Genomic DNA, 10,331 nt, shown 5'->3' on the forward strand with positions numbered 1-10,331 from the left:
CTCACTCTTGATTCAAATCACCTGACCAAATGTTTTATCTGTGAATATTTTATTTTTTAATGTTATGTCATTCTGTTATTTTTGCATATCCAAGTCTTTTTGTGAAAAGAATATGTGCATGTTGACTGCACTTGCACATCATTAAGGAGTCACTGATCCTATCTGTTGAAGAATTGCATGAGGCAGATGATCTACTGTTAAACGCAATGAAGGAAAACCACTCATCTTCTGTATCTTTAAAGCTCATAAAGCTGCATATATATATATCACATATTCAGTTCCAAGCAATTAGCACTACTGAAATGAGTTTTTTAGAACGTCAGCAGTGTAGGCAGGTGGGCGTGTGTTTATGTGCATGTGTGTGAGTGGGTGGGTTCTAAATGACTTGACATGCCAATCTTAAAAATCCACTGCACTGGACATGTGATCTTACTGCACATAGTTAACTAAGTTTTTAGAGTATTCTTTCTGAACTTCTTATAATAGTTGTAACTTGGGCAACAGACAATGGAAATTTTGTACAACTTTACCAACACAGGATAGTTCTCAAGACAGATTACCATTGGTCCACATGGCACATACACATTCCTATAGACTTGCATGTACCTTTCTATACATAATGATGGGAAAGTTGCTAGGTAGACATATATAAAGTACTGCAGATCCCATGACTTCACAGTTTGTTCTTATACCTTGAAACTTGAGAATGTAGAGTAATTCTCAAATAAGTAAGTACATTTTTTGGCAAATGTAATTTATACAAGCATACACACATTCTTGTAGGTACATTTAGTGTTGTTAAATTATTGAAATGATTTTAATGTTTGGGTAATAAGTAATGGATTGTTGTTAAGGTGATGTGTGGATGCAAGTAAATTATGTAGCTGCAGAGTTCTTTCTACGTCATCTAGCCAGTTTTAATCTTCAATCCTGAAAAATTTTAATCAGATGATTCACTCTTGGCAAGGGAATGGATTTTATCATTTTTGGGATATGAGTTTTTGTAGTGCTCTGAGTGAGAGTTGCAAAACATGTCATAAAGTAGTTACTTAGTCATTATGTTTTCCTGCTGGTCTGTAACAAGTTGAATTGTGTGCTTTCCTTTAGTGATATGCTATTTCAGTTATGCTTTAAACAGTAGCTTGTTATAATAATAATACACTGAACGTTCGCCAGAGGCCTGGCTATATCACGGTAAAGCAGCCTGCCTGTAAACACATAACACGCGCAGAGAAAGATCAGCTTGCCCGAGAGAAGACCTGAACTCGGAAGAGCCAATCCTTATTGTATTTGCAACAAGCGCTAACCGCTGCCTCACCGGACCGCTCTGACACTGCACAAGAAACAAAGTGCAAACAATTAAATGACACTATGACAACAGCATGAACTATGTGCAGGAATGAAGAACTGTTGAGTTGAGGGGTGAGCAGAACTCTTGCTTATACAAGACAATTCTTATAGAGATGGCTTTTGAGGCTGGTTTTGGAGGGTTTGAACATAGACACAGTTTGAATAGAAAGGGGAAAAAGCACTCTGTAAACAGCGGGTCTGAGAAGAATCGTCTGTCGAATTTCTCTCGTCTGATGCGTGGCACAGAGAGGAAAGCAACACAAACAGACCGACTTGCGCTGAGACAGGTACGCTGGGGAAGGCCGTTCAACGGTAGCACAGCCTGGCGATTCTGTAATCAATGCGAACTTGGACTGACAGCCAGAGAATATCGCGGAGCAGGGATGTAACATGGTCTGCTTCTAACCTACGATGGAGCGGCATTATTGAGCCCTTTAAAGTTTAGTAGGCGGTTAGGGAGATCGACGAATCAAGTTGCAGTAATCCAGCCGGGACAATGCAAAAGCAGACATGAGCTTTATGGTGGCAGAAACTGACAGGAAGGGTCTGATGTCAGCGATCTTGCGAAGCTCAAGGACTTTCAGGCTGCCTTAATGTGAGATTCCAGAGATAATGAGACGTCGATGATTAACACCAAGATTTCTGACGGTCAGGGGAATGGAGAGAGATGTTAACCCCCAGAGCAAGTAAAGATAGTAGACGTTGACAGACATTTCAGTTTATTTGCAGAAACAATTGGAAGGACCTTAGTTTTATCTTTATTCATTTTTTATTTGTTGATGAACATCCAGGTTTTCATAGTCTACTGTATACTGTGGTGCAGACCTGCTGGAGCTGAGAAGTGAGGTCAAACTTGTATTTCTGGACTGCTAGCAGACGATTTTTCTCAGTTAGCTACTAAAACGAGGCAGGTGTGTACAAAGCTTCCGGTTCAATTATATTCATTGTTTAGACTCGCCGAGACTGACAGCGAGAACTTCGCAAGAGGCTAAGCGTTGGTCTTGGCAGACACCAATCCACCTATACATGTCCGTGGTCAAACGTTGGCAACTGGGCATCAACAGCATGCATGTGATACTGTAGCCCCTAGAACCAAGTGGTTGGATGTACAGAGTGAGTAAAAGAGGCCCAAGATTAGAACCCTGTTCAAATCAAATGAGCAAATGTGGTTCCTGCAACTTCCACATACTTGGTGTTATCAGTCAAGCAGGAGCGGAACCAAGTCAAGGCGCTCTTGCAGGAAGTGGGCCAGAATTCGGTAGAGAGAGCAGGATTTTTCGGACAGTTTATGTCTCCCTGACCTGGAACTCAATGACAGGCACAAACTCCATTCAAGGCATTCCGGAGAAAACATCAAAAGCAGGGTTGGGAAACTGTTGGTCCTGCCCTGCTCTCATCATCAGACATCTGGTTTTGTAAGTTCAGAAAGACACATAATTTAGTTTTGGAGGGAAGACTACAGCTGCTGCTGACAAACTGCAATCCTCAGGCATGTATTTGCAGATAACTCCGCCCCTCTTCCCTTCCTCCCCCTCCATATACCCCCGTCACATGACAAAGAAGTGGACACTCTTAGTAAAGCTTGTGTCCACTGGTCTTAAATAAAAGGGAAGATGAAAAGAAATCAGACCTTTTAACTCGAATTTGTCATTGAAATGTTCTGTAAGTAAAATCTTTCACATAATTTTACACGCACACGTACACACATATGTGGTTAACTACATGCTTTGTTTTATATGTGTTCGAGAAAAACATTTTGTTTGATTACGCCTTAACACTGGTTTAGTCCCAGTACAGTTTCGTCTTGTCAAACATTAATAATAAGAATAACCTTATATTAAAGCAGAGTGTGGCGGTGTGTGAGAGAGAGAGAGTGACGAACACGATTTTTCTAATCCTCAGCAAATTTGGCAGGAAGATCGTAGGCTATAGTTGGTATGTTGCTCTATACAGCATGTTTATTTGTGATGTTTACTAGCCACGGACGAGGCATCGACCGAGAGAGGCCTCGTCCCCAGGCGGCTGTCAGTGCGCAGTGCAAGTGCACGAAGTATGTAGCTGGCGGGTGAAGTGAAAAAAGGTAATTACTGCGGTGGCACCAACTGCCAGGGACTCGATCGCTCGCTGGCTTTCTTTTCTGGTTTCTCTTTTTCATCGAGATTAGCACATAGTCCAAATACCTCACAACTTAATTAGCGCAGTAGTCTTTAATGTTTATTTTCTGTATTTTAATATGTTGGGCTTCAAAATGAAAATCTACCTCGAAAGAGATATTGACATAAGTTAACTACGTAGGAGTGACTTGTACAGTTATAATTTGCGGGGGAGGAGCGAGCGAGTGGATGCATGGCTGGAACCATCACAGCTTTGGTCTCCATTATCACTAAAAAAGGACAGCGGCGTCTCTCCAAAACCTCACATTTCGTTGATTTGCTGCTGGCAGTCATCCAGACTACGCTGAATAGTCATCATTAACAAGGTGTGGCGATGTGTGTGCGATGAAACTTATGATGAAATCAACACCGTTTGTCTGATCCTCACTTAATTTGGAAATGTTTCTTACTATTATGGATCGGTCATGGATTGTGATTGATGTTCGCTGCTGCAAGTAATGTTTATTTCCTCCATTCTAAGATATTTCCGGTGGCTATAAATGAAAAATATTCTTCTTTTTGTTCCTATTTGCCCCCAGTGGAGCTATAGGGCCGCCTAAATGAAAAATATTACACAAAAGGGATTGTGACGTACCTCTACCATGCACAAGAAATGCAAAAAGTGTCCAATTTATTATTATACTGATATGTGTGTGTGAGAGTGAGAGAGAGAGAGATTTATTCCTGTGTCATTACCCTTTAAAAGGGTAGAGAACAAAACATTGATAATATTATAATACAACAATATAAAATGATGAAGGAAGTAAAAGTACAATTATCACACATGTTTAATAAATATTTCAATCAGACCACGAACTTGTATTACTGGACTGCTGGCAGACAATTTTTTCCAGTTAACTACTAAAACGAGGCATGCTACTGCAAAGCTTCCGGTTTAGTCACATTCTTTGTTTAGGCTCGTCGAGACTAACAGCGGAGAACTTCGCAAGAGGCTAAATGTTGCTCTTTGCAGACAGCAATCCACCTATACACCTATACATCCATGATCACACTATATACCATTACTTCTATTTGTGTGCATAAAATATATGAAATGACAAGTTCTTTACAATACTTTTGGATTTTTTACGCTAACAGTTCACTGAGTTTAAATTAGTTTGACAAAGTATAAAATTTCCTAATATATATATATCAAATTCTAAGATGCAGAAAATTTTCACCCCATAATACAAAATCAACATCATTTTTTTCTCAAATACTTTACATAAAGGGCAAATTAAATCCTGTATATTGTATAGTATATATTGTTTGTAATGAAGAAGCGAATAGCAATATTTGATACACCTATTCTTAATTTCGACATGCATAGTATTATGAAAATGAAACTTGAAGTTCCTTGTTAGATATTGTTTAATATTATGTGAAATACCGTATGTACAATCTGTTGCTGCTTTAAATATGACTATTCCATGCCTACCACCTGCACACCATTAATTATCTTCCTTAGTATTTACATTTTCAACACCTTGGTTCATTAAAACCAACTACAACAGCACCATGTTACGTGCAGAGGATGTGACACAGAACCCAAGACCACATAGGAACAACAGCAATTTAAGCCAAGCTAGCCTCAATACATCGAGCACTAGCTGATCAGTCAGCATTGATGGAAATTATACTAGCTGACCTAGCTTCGCCCTCCACAACCGTCCCCACAGGTTTGTGTGAGAGAGAGAGACGGGTGGCGGGGGGAGGGGAGAGGAGAAGAGCTAGAGTGAGTCGAGCAGCAGTTTCAGCTGAAACAACGTGTCCCCGTTACGGTCACGTGAGGGGATTTCGTCGACCTGGGTCAATCTGCAACAAGCAGGTAGAGGCTACATTGTCGTTTTGATAGCTTCGGGGTAGCTTACGCAAACCTATTATCCAGTTCTCGTACCCATGACCGTCTCGATTTTTTCATCGCAGAAATCGATCTGGCCAGGGCATGCAACCAGCTGACAGCTTAGGGGTAGATACGGGGGAGATGAACTGTTAAACGGGGTCAGTGCGCTATAAATCTCCACAACTTAGCATAGCTTTTCCTTCTGGAAGCGAGTGTTTTCTGCTACTGGTGAGGCTTCCTTTCAAAGTGTTCTTGTTCATTATGCATAAGGTAAAAGTACTCAACAATAAGAACAAGGAACAGATTTTTTTCTCACACCTACAACCTTCAGTGCTTGTAACCTTGTTAACACATATTTAATCGGGTTCGTCGATTGGATATGTCCTGGACTTAGACGATGAACACATTCCTGGGCTTAAAACATATTACATCTATTAAAATTGTTCATGATGTCTCACAATTTATTGGGAATAGCTTTTTTAAATAGTCTTCTTTTCAGAAATGACTGTACTGTTAATTTATTTAGAAAATTATGGCATCGACATTGGGAGTTATGCACACTATGCGCGAAATGACACCGAAACGATGTTGAACTTAGAGAATGAGGAGCGGCGAAGCTCAGAGACAGTTTGAAGAACTAAGCCAACGATCTCAGGTTTTTAAAGTCATCTCAGAAACCGATTGCTTCTTTTATGCCCTTATCATATAGCTTGTTAAAATTTGAGATATAGCATCTGTACAATGTAGAACATATTAGTGTGACACCATATAAAACCTCACAATTGAACACATAATCTTCAGTGGACTCAATCAATTAGAAGGCGAATACACCGATGCACCATGAAGCACTACAGGTAGACACGATATGTGACTAACTGCTGAGTCAAAGAGTTGTTGCAGGGGACATCTAGTGTCACCCTTTCAATAGACTGTTGTGCTTAGGAAACTGACCTAATCAAGCTAAACTGAGTGAAGAGCAGGCCGGCAACAATACCCTTCAACATGTTTCGAGAGAGACTTCCTGTTAATGACTACTAAATCGGTCTCAGTTCACAGGCATTCTAAATCAGCCGTACTTCTTTTGTTTTACACCTGCAAAAGAAGATAAGCAATCAAAATACTTTTCTCAACTTTTCAATCCGGAGGTTACGTGGTATAATAATAAAAAATGTGTTTGAATGTCTTGTCCGCTAAAATCACAAGACCGAGTCAAACACACACACACACACAAATTCAGTAGTCAGCACCAAAGGAGTCACGGGACTATATAGCGACTTGTTAGATTGCTGATGTTATTTGGTAACTAATCAAAAGTCAAAGCAAGTCAGTGGCTAATTATCCTTAATCAAACTTTATGTAATTCTTTTTTTGTAAGATAAGTAAGTGGCTCCCTTTGAAGCTAACATCAACATCCTGCAATGAATCTTATATTTATGTCAGCTTTGACTGCACCATTCCTAAAATGACATTACACATAAGTGCAGAAACTACTGTAACTTCTCTTTCAACAGAGGTTGGAGATAAAAAAACAACAACAACAACAACTTAGAAATAATATTTTTGAAAGTTCTTAAAGATTCGTTGGTGACACCTGAAGATAGTACATAAATGTAGCCAGTAAGCGTGTGTCTACATATACACACACACAAACCAATTAGTGAATCTCAGGGGAACATCTTGAGACTATGTTGTATAGTGTTGCTGTGTTCTTGCTGTTTGTATAGTTGCTAGTTGAATATCGATTTACTAATTGTTTTAGTGTATTACTTGCTGTATCGAGTTACTGTTTGTATGGTTTGCATGTCGACGTGTGTGTTGCCAAACTGTGTGTGTGTGAGTGAGATGACAAACTGTATGTGTGTGTGTGGGATGACAAACTGTGTGTGTTCTATTTGCTGTTTGCACAGTGCAAAATTCGGTGTGTGTGTGTGTGTTTTATTTGCTGTTTCTATGGAGACAAACTCTGCATGGTGTTTCTGTCTGCGGGTTGACATACTATTTGTACTGTCGGGTGGTTGCGTGTCGGCCTACTGTGTTTGTACGTCCTTTTCCGGTTGCATTTAATCTGCGAAAATATGTGAGATACTGTGGTACTAAGGTACTTGGCACCGAGGTTGGAGAAAGTGTTCTCTCTGCACCAGCGCCTGCCCGCTGCCGCCATGCGATATTAAGAGCGGCAAGAGGCCATGCTAAGCGCGGCACAGGAGCGGTCGATGGCGGCGGGCAAGTTTAGAAAAAAATCGATGTGATCTCCTGAAGGCCGTATCAATCCAGCCGGAGGCAAGAATGTGGAAAAATTAATGGGAAAAAAGTACACTTTGTTGGGGACGCCGTGGAGGCAGCGTTGCGACGTTACAAATTAGACCGCTCTTCTTTTTTCAAGACTCGAACGGCGCGAACAAGAAAGGTCTGCATCGCTGCTCTCACTTTCTTCTCATTTTTCTGAGCTCGGGGATCGACAGGGCTCTCCACTCAAGCTTGTGGAAGGAAGACCGTGGCCCAAGTCAGCTCGCAATGAATTCCAGCGCATTACTTGCAGCGCGTGTTTTTCACGCCCGGCTTGCCTCTTTTGCTTTGGCCCCCGCGGCTGGCGGAGACGCAGACCCTGAACCATCCCCACACGGCAGTAGTCGCAGCAGCCATGTCACCGTGCACTAACTGTACAGACTCTGCTTCCAGGGTAGTTATTTGCACAGCTTCATGCACAGACACACGGGCAACCCGTGTTTGCATTTTGTATGGGGCTTTGTTTCTTATTAAGGTCACTAACACGTTGCCTTCTTTTCAATTCACCGGCGAGATTGACAGTTGTACCGTAGCCTGACAGCGTGTAATTACACAAAGACGGATTGGCCATCGAAATATATTCAAAGTCTCAATCAAAATCGCTTTTCTGTCCCGACACCTTCGTGATCCACAACCATAGCTAGGAACACATTCCCACATTGTTACATCAAGTGATATCATCAGCTGTAACCCTATTGAGTATGTCTGTATGTAGATACACAACTTTTTAGACCCTACGTCCAAGATATGTTTGCTTGTGCGTGTATTTTTGTGCTGCACTTTGCATTTAATGCCTGGACAAAAATCAACTATACTAGACTGTATGTCAGCTGTATGCTACACTGTATGCTAACTGTAACCTATACTGACTGCTGATATACCTCAGTTTATCCTAATGTCTTGGGTTAGGGTTAGGGTTAACGATAACTTTTAGAACTTCGTTATGGACATGCGATCAAAGTTCTCCTTTACGAAGACAGGGATAAACATGGGCAGGTCAGCAAAGTTCTACTCTTACGAAGACATGGATACACAGACACGGGATGATAGACTGAATGGAAGTACTGACTGGTGCATAATTTTGAAGAAAGTGGTCTCTGTCAGACAATTTAAATTTAACACCTTCAAATCAAAATATTGTATACAATACTGGATACAAATATAACTTTATTTAGTTTGGGACCATCCTATGATGATGTTTGTGAACTCTGTAGATGAGAAAAAAAGATACTTTGCAGTCTTGTGTGAAATTAAAAGACGTCCGTTTGTGGATTTTATCAATCAAATGGATGTTAGTAATTAAAGGAGTTGTCCATTAACCTCGTTAGTCAAAAATGTATGCATGACTAGCAAATATAAAGGAATGTTAAAATATTTGTAAATAACTATTTCAGTGTATTGACGAAGAGATGAGTTTTGGATGTATTAATTCTTAGTTGCTTTAATCTGAACTTATTTTAATGGATTAACTAGTGAATGGCTACAAACCGTTGTAAACACGCTGCATGGGCCTGAGAAAAGTAGACATTATTTTGGCACTTTCCTGATGCCTGTTAAATAATTATATGCGTGTATCTACTGCTGAGAGAGCGTGGTCAATATCATTATATCAAATGATTCCACAATAGCGTGTGACAGGAGGAATATTGTCTGTCTCAAACACAGCAGACAAAAGATCTTTGTGCTACTCCACTGCACGTGCGGTGCTGGGTGTCCTTTTTCTCTATTTGAAATCTGATTTGAATCAGTGGTCCATTAAAAATGCCAGCGAATGACATTCATAACTCGCACACAAGCAATGGAGAGCGCGCAAATATTCCTACAGCATGAGGAGTGAGATAGTAGTTTACAAAGCAGACGTCTCACATAACTGTACATAGGGGTGCTCTGAAGTATCACATAACTGTACACAGAGGTACTCTCAAATATCACATAACTGTACATAGGGGTACTCTCAAGTATCACATAACTGTACATAGGGGTACTCTCAAGTATCACATAACTGTACATAGGGGTACTCTCAAATATCACATAACTGTACATAGGGGTACTCTCAAGTATCACATAACTGTACATAGGGGTACTCTCAAATATCACATAACTGTACATAGGGGTACTCTCAAGTATCACATAACTGTACATAGGGGTGTTCGCAAGTATCACATAACTGTACACAGAGGTACTCTCAAGTATCACATAACTGTACACAGAGGTACTCTCAAGTATCACATAACTGTACATAGGGGTGCTCTGAAGTTGTTGGCTTCTGTTAACTGTAGCTATGGCCATGTTTTCTTTCCTCTTTGTCGATGGACCCCAGCATGTACTAGCGAAGAACTTAAGTAGACAGTATGAAGTCTTACTTGTCGGTGATAAGTTGACATCATACATACAAGTCTATGAACTCCTTAGCTTGTAGCAGCAGTAGCCACGAGACTATTCCAGTGCGGGCACAACAAGGGTGGTTATTGACAGCATGAGAACAGCTGTAACTGTTGACAAGCCCACACGATGCTGGCACTGACCTCGAGTTCTCTCTGTCTGAGTGTTGGTCTTTGTTCGCCGGGCGGCACCACATATATACAGTGGGTGATAAACATCCAGTAGCACAGCGACACCGGCCGCAGACTTTCTCATCTCTCTCACCATCACCACCACCCCTCACATACGAACACAAATACATACATACGCACGCACGA

This window comes from Pomacea canaliculata, linkage group LG10 (assembly GCF_003073045.1).
Source record: "Pomacea canaliculata isolate SZHN2017 linkage group LG10, ASM307304v1, whole genome shotgun sequence".
In the NCBI taxonomy this organism is placed as follows: Eukaryota; Metazoa; Mollusca; class Gastropoda; order Architaenioglossa; family Ampullariidae; genus Pomacea; species Pomacea canaliculata.